General features: G+C 55.5%; 1 protein-coding gene across 4 annotated transcripts in view; it reads left to right on the plus strand.

The window, feature by feature from the left end:
* The first annotated feature begins 930 nt into the window (after positions 1-930).
* The window catches only part of PAK4 (p21 (RAC1) activated kinase 4), a 53,334-nt gene continuing 40,399 nt past the window's right edge, over positions 931-13,865 (plus strand). For 2 of the 4 annotated variants that reach the window (XM_003270383.4, XM_004090986.3), the window contains exon 1: positions 946-1,073. The gene's annotated coding sequence lies outside the window, so the exon portion shown is untranslated. Of the gene's footprint in view, positions 1,074-13,865 lie in introns of all 4 variants that reach the window. The other 2 variants (XM_030796551.1, XM_030796553.1) reach the window with 2 other exon arrangements.

Consider the following 13,865-nt stretch of genomic DNA (forward strand, 5'->3'; position numbering starts at 1 on the left):
AAGGCCAGCTTGGTGGCTCACGCGTGTAATCCCAGCACTCTGGGAGGCCGAGGCGGGTAGATCACCTGAGGTCAGGAGTTCGAGACCAGCCTGGCCAACATGGTGAAACGCTGTCTCTACTAAAAATACAAAAAATTAGCTGGGTGTGGTGGTGGACACCTGTAATTCCAGCTACTCAGGAGGCTGAGGCAGGAGAATCTCTTGAACCCGGGAGGCGGAGGTTGCAGTGAGCTGAGATCGCGCCATTGCACTCCAACCTGGGCAACAAGAGCGAAACTCCGTCTCAAGACAAATAAATAAGTAAAAATAAAATAAAATAATTTTAAAAAGAGGATGTCTGCTGTTTGTTTCCAATATTTTGACTGATTACTTCGTAAAAACTTATTTAAAAATTGAAGATCAAACGGTCTCAGGTTCCCGGGCTCAGACAGACCAGCGTTCAAAACTCATTATCTTCTTTCTATGATGCTAAGCCAGCTATTTCACCCTCTGAATCTCAGTTTATCTGTAAAATGGGTATTAATGATATTATACCACAGGGTTGTATATGCAGCGAGAAAATGCAAGTAAAGCACTTATCCAGGTGCCTGGCTCCTAGTAAGTGCTTAAGAACTGTTTCTGCTCATTAACTCATTACTCTCTCCCAGCCCCTAACTCCTTCTGGGGGGAAGTTGGAAAATCGGTATCACACGAAAACAGTCATTTCCCCTTTAAGGACCTCAGTGGGCCGGCAGCCAGCCTTTCCGCACCTTTTCCAAAATTTCCAATCCCCGCTTGGCATTTTCTGCCCGAAGGTCTCCGATTGGACGCTCTGTACCAATCGGAGGCTGGAGCGGGGCCCTGAGAGGCGCCCGACCCCGCCCCCGCACTGGCCCTGCCCACTGCCCGGTCAGCCTCGTTGCTATGGGGACTGGTGGGCGGTGAGCGGGGGAAAGCCCCGGATGTTCGTTGGGGATTCAACATGGCGGCGGCAATAGCCGCGGTGGCGGCGGTGCAAGAGAGCTGAGAGAGGCGCGAGGGCGCGGAGTTCCAGGCCGAGCAGCTAGGCTGCGAGCGACTGCGGCGCCGAGCCGGTAGGATAAGGGGTCCGGCCAGGGGCTTGCAGTGGGCCGGGCGCTGGCGGCGGGACGGCGTTTCCGCGAGGAGGGGGGCGGGGCCGCCGGGGTCAAAGGTCACTGGTGGAGGGAAGGGTCGCGTCCGAGGGGTCGGGGGTTAACGTAGACTGGAGGGAGGTGTAGTGGAGGTCGGAGATCAAACCAGCGAAGGGGGCGTGGCGAAGGGGAGTGCAAAGTTTGAAGTTCGAAGTGGGGGCGCGTTCGAGGGGATCTGGGCGAGTCTCAAAAAAGGCAGGGTCAAAGTTAATAATTTGAGGGAAGGCTGCCCCCATGAGGATCAGAGGTCACAGCCCCAGGGGCGCCAGGTTGGAGGTTTAAAGCTGCCCCCAGCGGAGCAGATGAATGAGTTTTAGGTTCGGGGGCGTCTTTTAGGGGTTCAAAGCTGGGGCGTGCCTAGAAGGTGCAAAGGTGAGAATCTGACGGCGGGGCAGCTGTTTCCCAGAGTCAAAAATTAAAACCCAAGGAGGGCGTATTGCAGGGGACGGGGGGGCGGGGCATCCAGGGGCGGGGTCAGAGATGCTTCCTGGTGACAGGAGAAGGGGGAACCCTCCCACTAATAATAATAATGGCAAACACTCATGAAACACTATGGGCTAGACCCTCTTTTTAACGCTTTACTTGTATTAGCTTATTCAGTCCTCACTATAGTCTTAGGGGGTCTTAACCTGGTATTAAGAGGTTAAGTCATTTGCACAAGGTCACCCGATGCATAAGTTGTGCGCTGGGATTCTAACTCTGGAGTTCTGGCCCAGAGCCCTGCTCTGGCCGACCGCCTCTCAAATCATCATAATGTCGGTTAATGTTTAATGAGGGCTCACACTGTGCTCCACGCCCTGTGTGCCCGGTCGTATTTCACTCCTGCTGCAATCTTGTGAATTGAGTGCTTAAGATGAACCTACTTTACAGACGGGAAAAATGAGGCTCAGAAGCTTCTGCTGAAGGCAGAGTTAGAATCGAAGCTGGGCCTGGGTGATTCCAGGGCTCCTGCCCCTGGTCGCCACATTGTCCGGTGCCAGCCATTAGGTCTCTCCTGGAAGCAGGGAGCTGGGCAGGGCTGGGCCACTGCCTGGGCGGATCGGATTGTCTGCTTGGTTTCCTTGGAAGGGTGTGATCTGGCAGGGAAGATTCCTGTGAGCCTATGGGAGTAGGGTGTTTGTGGGTGGTCTGGAGTCCGAGCAAGGGAGTCCGACGGGGCTTCTGACTGGGGAGAGTGTCCCTAAGTGGTACCCCGGGCAGAGCGGGGTGTTCACTGTTCTTAAAACCCTAAACTCTCACTGTGGTCCTCAGTCACTCCCACCTCACTTCCTATGGCTCTGCCCATTTCTCCCCAGCCCGTTTGCTGTTCTCCAACTCCAGGCCCATGTCTCCCGCCCAGTCTTTGACCTTCCTGTTCCTTCTGCTGGGAATGCTTTCCCCACCCTGCCCTCTCTCACTGACAGGTCGCTCACTCTCAGCTGGCCCGGGACCACCCTGGCTCGCACTTGCTGCAGGCTCTTGTTACCTCATCTGCCCAGCCCTTACCTCCCTCCTTACCTTAATTATTAGGGTGCATGGCGGAATTGCTCTGTGGGGTTCCTTGCCTTGGTCCCCACTGAAGCCCTGCCTGGCCTGCAAAGGATGTGATATTGCTGGGGGTTGACTGTTGGGCACTATGCCGGGTGCTGGGAGTGTGGCAGGGGACGAGATCCACAGAGCCCCTAGCCTCAGAGGGCACTCAGTTCCCTGGTGGGAGCAGAGTGGAACCAGCCCCCAAGCCAGTGACACAAGGCTGCGTCTCTACAAACGGTGATGTGGCTTGCGAGGGCATCTTCAGAGAGCCGGGAGAGTGCCCCTACCCTGGGCTGAAGCCTGAGTCCCTTTCCCGTGGGAAGGCTCTGAAGGATGGGGAGGAGGGCTGGGAATGGGCTCACCAGGCAGGAGGCTCTGGCGTGAGTGGAGTGCAGAAGCCCTGGCATGAGTGGAGGTCAGGACTCTGGTGCACAGTTGGGGATCTGGGGCAACACATAGCCTGTGCAGGTTCAGGGTGAGACCCTGAGGGGATTCAGCCTGGGAGGGACGGTGGGAGCAGGGGAGGGCTGAGGAGTACCTGTATGTGTGGAGCTGTGTGAGGCCGTGATGGAGCGTGGTTCAGAAAGCAGTGCTGGGCCAGGGATGCCTGGTACACACCCCTCTCCATCACTCACAGAGCATGTGAGGACCTCCGTTTCCACTTCTGCAAGATGGGCATAGCGTTAGCGCTGCCTCATAGGATTGCTGTGAGGATGCAGGCTAGAGAGCCTTGGCGCAAGGCCCCGCATACAGTAGTTGCTGTGTAAGCATTAGTCTTGCTGCTGCTGCTGCTGCTGCCACCCCACCACTGCCTGGGGAGGGCCTCAGAGACGGTGGAGGCCCTCGCTGCACCTGCCTCCTGGCTTTCTCTGGCAGCCACCCCATCCCCACCTGGCTCTGGCAGGGTCAGGGAGCCGGCACACTGCCAGGCAGCCCTCTGAGGCTGGCCCAGCCTCCCAGCCTTGCAGTGCCAGCTCACTCAGTGTCTCAGGGTTTGGCACAGATAAAGAAGGATAGGGTTTGGGCATTGGAGACCCATATTCAGGTCCCTCCCTTGTCACTTACCAGCCATGGGACCTTGGACAAATGATTTCTTATTTGCCACTTTTATTCCTTCAACACACGTTCGGCTAGGGGAAAAAGCAGGGCTTTCGGTATGATGAAACACTCATGCATCCAGCCATCGTCTGGCCTGGGACAGAACACACCATGATGCAGTTAGAGGCCAAGGGTCTCCTCCTCACCCCACTTCCTCCCTCCCTTCCAGGGGCAGCCTCTGTCCTGGGTGTGGCAGTCACCATTCCTCTGCAGCCTTTCATACTTTTACTGCCCTTGGATGTATTCACCAACAGTAGAGCAACAGCTCTTGCCCCTGGCTGCACATTGGAACCCCCTGGGGAGCTTTGAAAAGATGCTTTGGCCCAGGCCCGCCATGGAAATTCTGCTTCCGACTTACTTGGTCTGGGCTGGGGCTTGCCTCAGGCTTTTGGAAGCTCCCTGGGCAGTTCTTACGGCCAGCAGGGGCTGACCACCGTTGTTTCACAGTTCAGCTAAATGGTGTCACCATAAACATGCCTTTCTGCAAGTTGCTGTTTTTGTTCAACATTATAGGTATATTTGAGATGGGATCTTGCTATGTTGCCTAGACTGGACTCTAACTCCTGGGCTCAAGCTGTCCTCCCCCCTCAGCCTCTGGAGTAGTTGGGATTACAGGCGCACACACCTGCACCCCGCTTTCAGCTGAGCGTTGGAGTCTGGATCTCTCTCCGTGGGGATGTGTGTAGGTCTGGGACAGGCCATTTGTTTTTCCTGTTGGTATTTCTTTTTGTGATCATGTCACACAGGAGTTGCCTGTTCACCTGTTGATGGCCACTGAGGTGGTCCGTTGGGGCTGTAACAGTGCGGTGATGGGCCTTCTGGGACGCGTGTTCCTGTAGACCATGGCCAGAGTCTCTCTGGCGTATGCCTAGTAGTGGAAAAGCTGGAGCTCCCCACTTTCCTAGCGGTTGCCAAGTCGCGCCCCCAGTGGCTGGACCACTGTGCTCCCCAGCAGGCTCCAGGGCTCCCCTCATTCCAAGTCCTGCTTTGGGCAGCTTTGTGGCCCTCGCTGAAACGATTTCCTCGGCTGTGAGATGGGAGGTTTATGGGCCCACCCACCCACCAGGCTGGTTGGAAACAGATGGGGAGATGGTTCACACAACTGCCTTAGCTGGGACCTCATCCCCATTGAGTCCCTACACCCAGAGAAGGCAGGATGGAAGGGCTTTCACCTTTACCCCCTTGGGCATCCAGGACGGTGACTGTAGCTTTGCCCCAACTGCCCTTGGGGGCAGGTGCCAGGGGTGACAGCTAGGAAAGAGAACTATACTGATTCGAACCTCTCAGGAGGGAGGCAGGGAGGACGGAGGTGAAAGTTGGAGGATGGGTGAGGCCGTGTAACATTCTTTCTGTGTATCTGACTGTTGGTCCCACTGGTAACCAACACAGCCCAGCTGTACCCTTGTAGATTATAGTACAATGAAGGAGACAGACCTGCTGTCCCCAGACAGTGACAGGCCAGAGAGGCCAGGGCTGTGAAGGAGAGGCCTAGGCGAGGGTCAGGGTGGGAGGTGGGGGGGACCCAGGCAGAGGGGTCAGGGCGGGATGGCAGGGAGATCCAGGCAGAGGGGTCAGGGTGGGGTGGTGGGACCCAGGCAGAGGGGTCATGGTGGGATGGGGGCAGGGACCCAGGCAGAAGGGTCAGCGTGGGATGTGGGGGGGCCCAGGCAGAAGGGTCAGGGTGGGATGGCGGGGGGACCCAGGCAGAGGGGTCATGGCGGGATGGGGGTGGGGACCCAGGCAGAGGGGTCAGGGTGGGATTAGGGGGGACCCAGGCAGAGTGGTCAGAGAAGGATGGGGAAACCCAGGCAGAGGAGTTGGGGCCGATGGTGCAGAGGGGCACAGAGAGGGATTGGGACTGGGATGGAGGCGCAGGGACCGTTGGAAGCCGGAGGAGGCATGTGACCCAGCGTGGGGAGTTGAGGAGGGCTTTCTGGATAAGATGACATCTGACTGATGAGAAAATATGAGCGAAGCTGGAGGGAGGTGGAAAGAATGTAACAGGTCGTGGGTACAGAAGTGCCAAGGCCCTGAGGTTGGAATGACCTCGGGATGGTCGAGGATCATCAGATAGGCCGGCGTAGGCCACCCCGTGCACCCTGACTATGTGGTAGCCTTGCTCTGCAAAGAGCAGTTAAAGAAATACATAAAATACAAAATAAATAAATAAATAAGCAATAAAAAGAAGCCGGTGTGGCTGAGCAGGGGGTGGGGTCAGAGGCTTGGAGGCTGTGTCGGATACAGCAGGGCCTGGCAGAGCCAGGTGGGGTGTGTGGATTCCATTCTGTGCATAATGGGAAGTCATCAGAGGCTTTAGCGACATCTGGTTTTCCTTTTATAAAGATTGCTCAGGCTGCTGTGTGGGGGACGGATTGCAGGGGGTGGCGACAGGGAGGCTGTGGGGAGGCTGCTGTGACAGTCCAAGCAGAAGAGGGTGGAGAGGACGAGGGGACAGTGATGGAGGAGCGTCCTCGTGCCAGCCGAGGTCATCAGCGCTTTACCCCTGTTTCCTCACTTCATCTTCACAGCAACCTGTGAAGTAGGTGCTAGTATCATCCTCACTCTAGAGATGAGAAAGGAGGCCCAGAGAGGTACGGGACTTGCCTAAGGTCACACAGCAGGCAGTGACAGAGGTAGGATTGAACCCCAGGCCCTTGGGGCTTCAGTGTCACTGCTTACTGGGGCTTCCCTCCGGTGATTTGGAACTGGCTTGGACAAGACGGGCCTGATTCCTGTTCGGTTGGTTCTTAACCCAGGCTCCTTTGCTGACAGAAGCTCCGTGGAGACCTGTTCCCCCTGGGTAGTTTCTGGGCGCTGGGCCCCTACCTCCCTCAGGGCCTCCCTTTCCTTTCTCATCTACTCCTCGTCCCACTGGCTCATGGTGAGCCAGACTTCCTGGCCAGACACCGGTCGGGGTGTCCCCAGCAGCTGTTTCTCCCATCACCGAGCCCAGCCCTGTGCATGCTGCCAGCAGGAAGCAGCCTCCTTCCAAGTCACGGCTAGGGAAGTGGGACCCTTCCCGCCTAGTCACCCATCCGGGGCCAAGGCTTCTTGTCTGCCAGACGCCTGGGCCCACAGGAAGGTTGGGGGGGCCAAGGAGGGTGAGAAGGGGAACACTCTCCCATCCCAGGGGAGCCAGCTCTGGCGGATGCGACAGAAGCCACCGCTCACTGAAGCCTGTCTCCTGGGGCCCTCCGGTCCTGCCCTGACCTTCCCCAGGCTGGGAGGCCATCTGCTGCCTTCCCGAGGGGCAGTGGAACTTCCCTGCCAGGGCTGCTCAGTCCACACACATCCCTTAGCCTTTCCCACTAGCTGGGAGCCCCTGGGGAAGAGACAGAACTTTCCTGGGCCTCTGATTCCTCACCTGTTACAGGGGGTATTGGTGGCCACCTCTCAGGGCTGTGGGAGGGCGGAAGATCATGTGTGTGCGTCGTGCTTAGCCTGATGCTCGGCACACAGTAAGCGCTTGGTAAATGTTGAACTTGGTGCTTTTGACGGTTTCCGTCCCTTGCACCCTGTCCCCCTCTGGGTTCTCATCCCGTAGTGAGCCCTAATAACCCCAGCCCCCAGGGTCCCAGCTCCGCGTGCCAGGCACGCGTGTGCTGTGAGTCTGTGAGCATGGTCATGTGGCTGTACCCAGAGCCCCTGAGGAGGAGGTGTTATTAACCTCATTGCTCTTCTCCCGTGTTGTAATTTTCAGAAAGCACGTTTTTCCTCCATGCGCATGCATTACCTATTCCCCTAAATAATCACTGAAAAACTGCACACAGCACAAAAGGATGTACAGGGACGAGCAAATCTCTTTCCCACCCGCCTGCCAGGCCCTTCCCAGAGATAGCATCATCACCCCCGGTTTCTTTTCTTTCTTTCTTGAAATATTTGTTCCCCTAAGTGCCCGCCCCTCCCTTTTGTTTTTACTCAAATGGAGCGGACTTCCCATGTTTATATTCTGTCCTGTGCTTTGCGTTTCCCACTCCGAAGCTCGCTGTCAGGACAGAGTGCCGCCTGAAGTGTCCCACGCACACGCATGCCCCCACGGACAGCACAGCCGTTCTGTGGCCGTCAGGCCGTTCCCGTCTTTCCGTGCTGTGAACAGAGCTGTGCCTGCCTGAGTGTGGCTGTGCGCACGTCTCTAGGTGGGAGTCTGAGCTTGTGGCCTCGTGGTCTGAGAAGGCGCCCTGTTAGCTTTGCTGGTAGTGTTTCACCCTGCTGAGGAGGTTGTCCGGCTCACACTCCCACCCCCCAGTGTCTGATGACACCGGGATTTCCTCACTCCCTTGCTGGAATAGACGGGTGTCACCTGACATTCTCACCTTTGCCAGTCAGATAGGTGACAAACAGTCCCATCGTGGTTCTGATGTTAATCAGAGCAAAGTGGGACAGCTTTGTGTTGTTGAAAGCCATCTTGAGCTTCCTTTTCTTGGAGCTGTCTATTCCTGATCATTTTACTTTCTCTGAGAAGGGGAAACTGAGGCACAGGCCAGCAATCCCACAGCAAATACGTGGCAGATGTGGCACTCAAACCTTGGCTCCATTCTGGAGCTCCTAACCCATCTGACACAGAAGAGGTCAAGGGCTTGGCCTCCAGAGCCAGCTTCGTCTCTTACTAGCTGTGTGACCCCAGACAAGTCACATCACCTCTCTGTGCCCGGGTGTCCTCATCTGTAAAAGGAGGGTGCTAATGATATCTACTCTTAGAGTTGTTTTGAGGATATAAATGTATATTCGGCAGGCAAAATGTATAGTAAGTGCTCACAGACTGTTAGCTGCGTTACTAATAGTTGTATTATTGATATTATAGCTATGTCACCAATAGCCGTGCTATTAATATGAGCAGGCACTGTTTGAGTGCTTTCTGTGAACTAACCTACTGGACCCTCCCATCAACTCCAAGACACACATGTTCTTATGATCTCCCTTTTCTAGGGAGGAGACTGAGAGCCTGGGGGACCTGCCCCCGGTCACAGAGCAAGAGGAACTGAGATTTGGATGCTGGAGGCCTGGCTCCTAATCACTGTGGCCGCTTCCCTTGCCACACGCTTCCCTTGCCACCCGGGGCTAAGCCCGAGGGTTACAAAGCTCTCCCTCCTGCTTCCCCCGCCCCCCTTCTGCTGTCTGCATTCCAGGCAGGCTGCCCAGGAGCATTTGAGCAGACACCTTGAGGAGTGGGAGCACCGGGTGGGCGGGGTCCTCACCTAGAGACCTCCCCTCCGGGCCCTCCCTGCTCCTGCCACCTGTCCTGGGAACTCCTGATAAAGTGGCATTGTGCAGCGGTTTCGAGTTCACTTCCCAGCCCGGTTTTGCCACTCCCACGCTTCACTCCCAGAGGTGGAAGGCTGCCGGCCTTCCTGGGCTGAGTGAGGTGCCAGCCCCCCTCCCCTTCCCTTCCCTCCCTCACTGCACCCACAGTCAGCGGTCAGCACTGGGCGTGGGGAGAAAGTAGGACCCTGCAGGCCACTGGCCCCTCCACTGACCCGTCCGCAGGTGAAGACCCCTCCCTGCCCTCCCCACAGGAGGCCCCTGTCATTCTCTCCCGAGGAACCCTCCTTCCTGCCACCCACAGGGCCCTCCACAGTTCTGTCGTCCCTTCCCCGCAAATCTTCCACCGCAGCCCGGCCCCACGTTATTTGACTCTGAAATGCTGTATATATACACAGTGCTTCTAACACCACTGCTTTTAAAAAACCTTTAAGAATTGTCAATTATAATACGCCCACAGAAAAGTGCATAAAATGCACAGGTAAGTTTAGCAAAGAATTACAAAGTGAACAGCGCTTCCCCACCACCTTGGTAAAGACAGAACACAACCTCCCAAAAGCCGCGCGCCCATAACCCCTGTCCATCACGACCACAGTCGTGAGCGCTCTCCTGACCTTGGTGATCACTGTGTCCTTGCTTTCCCTGATAGTTTTTACCATGAGGTATGCATCCGTGAATTACAGAATGTCATCTTGCCTGCTTTTGAACTTGACATAAGTGGAATCTTCCAGTATGTCCTTGTCTGTGCTTTCTTTCGCCCTTAGGCCTGTGAGATCCATCTGTGTGCTGAGTGTATCTGTAGTCATTCATCTTTGTTGCTGTATAATATTCTTTTTTTTTCTTTGACACAGAGTCTCGCTCTGTCGCCCAGGCTGGAGTACAGTGGTGCAATCTTGGCTCACTGCAGCCTCTGCCTCCTGGGTTCAAGTGACTCACCTGCTTCAGCCTCCCGAGTAACTGGGATTACAGGCGTACACCGCTATGCCTGGCTAATTTTTTTTTTTTAATTTTTAGTAGAAAGGGGGTTTCACCATGTTGGCCAGGCGAGTCTTGAACTCCTGACCTTAGGTGATCCACCCACCTCAGCTTCCCAAAGTGCCGGGATTACAGGCGTGAGCCACCATGCCCAGCCCGTATAATACTCTGTTTCTCCATCTCCTGCTGTGCTGGTGCAAGCCATCTCTTTGTAGCATCTCCTGGGGTGCCGGTGCCTGCGTTTCTTCAGGGAATATACTCAGGAGTGCATAGCCCAGGGCAGAGGGTAGGGTAGCTTCGGATTTAGTGGGCGCTGTGACACAGCCTCCCAAGGTGGTCCAATCTGTGTATCCTCCTAGCTGTGGTGACTGAGGATCTTAGTTGCTCCACCTCCTCGCCAACATTTGGTACTGTCAGACTTTTTGGTTGACCTTGGAACATTTTTATTCTTTTTTCCTGCAAAAGTAACACCACTGGTTATCATCGGGCTGAGCCCCTTGTGTTATTTTCTCCTCCCCTTGCTCCTGTCCATTCCGACTCTCACCCATTCTGTGGACAGGAGTCAAGTGCTTATTCTTTTTTTTTTTTTTTTTTTTTTTTTGAGATGGAGCCTTGCTCTGTCACCAAGGCTGGAGTGCAGCAGCACAATCTTGGCTCACAGCAACCTCCACCTCCCAGATCCAAGCGATTCTCCTCCCTCAACCCCTCAAGTAGCTGGGATTACAGGCATGTGCCACCACGCCTGGCTAATTTTGTGTTTTTAGTAGAGACAGGTTTTACCATGTTGGCCAGGCGGGTCTCAAACTCCTGACCTCAAGGGATCCACCTGCCTCAGCCTCCCAAAGTGCTGGGATTACAGGCGTGAGCCACCACGCCCTGCCCAAGCATGTATTCTTTGACCAGCTTTGTGCTGGGGCCCAGCGACCGAAGGGTGAACCCAAACAACAGGCAGCCCTCCCCGAGCTCAGTCCGGTGGGAACACAGACCTCCACCACAGAGCGACAGAAAGATAAGCCGGGCTGGAGGCTCCCAGCCCCCATCTTCCCACAGTGACCCCATTTTGGGAACAGGAACCCCCATCCCTTGTCTTGTTTCAGGATTAGGCTTCTCCAAATCTGGCACCCTGTCACCTTGACTCCTGTCTTGCCCCCACCCCCCCCGCCACATCCAAAGTGTCTGGAAAAACCTGTCACTCTACGCGAGAATGTAACCTGGTGCTGCGGGCTCCACTTCCTCGTCACTCCCCTTCCTCGTCATCCCTCTTCTTCGTCACCCCCCTTCCTCACCACCCCCTTCCTCGTCACCCCTCTTCCTCACCACCCCCTTCCTCATCACCCCTCTTCCTCGTCACCCTTCTTCCTTGTCACCCCTCTTCCTCGTCACCCCCCTTCCTCATCATCCCCCTTCCTCATTACCCCCTTCCTTGTTACCCTCCTTCCTCGATGCCCCCTAGTTCAGGCCACCCTCATCTCCCTCCTGGACCATTGAGGCGTGCTCCCTGCTCCCTCCTCTCCCCCACTGTCCCCACAGTTGTCCCCACACAGCCAGAGGTAGCCGTGCACACCTGGTCAGGGCAGGAACCTTCCCTTGGCTCCACCTCTCCCAGGAGAGAAGCTTGCAAGGTCCCAGGCGACCTGGCCACTTTCCTGCCTGCCCCGCTTCCCTCCTCTCCTGCCGCCATTCCTGGAACATTCCAGGCGGGTCCTACCCCAGGGCCTTCGTTCTTGCTGCCCCCTGGGCAGGCAGCACCCTCCTTCCCTCCGTTCAGGCAGCCTCTGGTGACAGTGGCCCCCTTGGGGAGATGTTTCTTCCCTGACCATGGGTCCCCAAGAGCAGCCCCTGTCACCCTCCCTCTAGCACCTTCTCCCGGTAACACTCATGGTGGTTACTTACATTATGATGTGTGGGTCTGTTGGTTTGTCTCCTGGCGTAACGTAGCCTCAGGGTATGGGGGTAGGGGTAGAACCACAGGGCCTTGCTCTGCCCCTTGCTGTGTTCTCAGGGATTGGGGTGTGGTGGTCTCTCAGTAAATGCTGGTTGACTGACTGACTGACTGAACTGTAGTAAGCTGGGCTGCCAGAGCGTCTAATGGGGACCCGCCCTGGGTGGGACACACCGGGAAGGTTTTCCTGAGGAGGAAATGCCACTTGAAGGATGAACTTGGCCTGGACTAAGGGAGGAGGCTGAGGCAGCTGCCATTGCAAAGGTCTCCGGGCGGGGGAGTGCAGGGGGCCTTTGAGGAATTGAAGGAAGACAGGTCGGTCGGTTCTTGGGTTGGTCTGGATTCCAGTCTTGACAGCCGCTTGGGCCTCTCTCTGCCTCAGCGTCTTCCTCTCTAGAAGGTGGCTGCTTCAGGTGTTCCTGGACATTCCTGAAGTTGTGCTCCTAACACACTTATCCTGGTGCCTGACACATAAATATAAATGTGATTGTTTATTTTTTTCCAACAAATTTGGAGTGCTGACCCATGTGGCCTCCAGGGATGCGGTGGTGGATAAACAGACCCAGTTGCCACCCGTTTGGAGCCTGGCCTCTGGAGCCATCTGGGGCACCCCTGCTTGGAGGCAGAAGGCCTAGTGTGACCTTGGGCCCGGAGAGTCCTTATTCTAGAACCGGGAAGCTCTTCAGGGTGACGAATTGGAAAGACGAATGGAGGGTTTGTGCGTGCCGGCCCCGTGCCCCGGCTAATGCTCCCACGCTGCTGCCTGGGCCTCCCTGAAATCCCAGGAGGTAGCTGCACCCGTGTGACCCATTTCACAGATTAGTAGGTGAGAGGGGCACCAATGCTAAGTCCTTCACCCATTTTGCAAACTAGAGTAGATCTGGTGATGTCTCCTCTGTGGTCTGATGTGTTTTCCTGGTAGCCAGTCAGGTGGGGCAGCTTTCAGTTTGTTCTTCTAGACTCCTTTGAAGGAAGGGCCAGTTCAGGTCACTTTCCTTTTTTTTTTTTTTTTTGAGAGAGAGTCTCGCTCTGTCGCCCAGGCTGGAGTGCAGTCGCGCGATCTTGGCTCACTACAACCTCTGCCTGCCGGGTTCAAGTGATTCTCCTGCCTCAGCCTCCCGAGTAGCTGGGACTACAGTTGTACGCCACCATGCCTGGCTAATTTTTTGTATTTTTAATAGAGACGGGGCTTCACCGTGTTAGCCAGGATGGTCTCAATCTCCTGACTTTGTGATCCGCCCACCTTGGCCTCCCAAAGCGCTGGGATTACAGGCGTGAGCCACTGTGCCTGGTGTCTTAGCCATTCCCGACTTTTGTTTTTGTTTTCGTTTTTTTTGAGACAAGAGTCTTGCTCTGTCACCCAGGCTGGAGTGCAGTGGTGCAAGATTGGCTCACTGCAGCCTCCGCCTCCTGGGTTCAAGCAATTCTCTTGCCTCAGCCTCAGTAGCTGGGACTGCAGGTGCACGCCACCACGCTGGGCTAATGGGCTAATTTTTTTTATTTTTAGTAGAGATGGGGTTTCACCATGTTGGCCGTCCTGTTCTCAAACTTTTTTTTTTTTTTTTGTATTTTTGTAGAGATGGGATTTCACCATGTTGCCCAGGCTGGTCTCAAACTCCTGAGCTCAAGCCAGCTGCCTGCCTCAGCCTCCCAAAGTGTTGGGATTACAGGCGTGAGCCACTGTAATGGGCGTCCAGCCCATTCTTGACTTTTTGTAATTTCCTTTAAATATTAGACAAGCATATTGTCAGCATATGTATGTGTGCTCGTGCGCACACACCCGACACTGAGTCTCCCAATCCATGAACGTGGTATGTCTCTCCATTTGTTTATGTCTTCTCATTCATACTTTTCCAGCCGAGGCCTTGCCCGCCTCTTGTGGGGTTTTTCCTGGGGTAGTTCATGATGTGACAGGGAGTCTGTGCCCT

This window comes from Nomascus leucogenys, chromosome 17 (genome assembly GCF_006542625.1).
Source record: "Nomascus leucogenys isolate Asia chromosome 17, Asia_NLE_v1, whole genome shotgun sequence".
NCBI lineage: Eukaryota > Metazoa > Chordata > Mammalia > Primates > Hylobatidae > Nomascus > Nomascus leucogenys.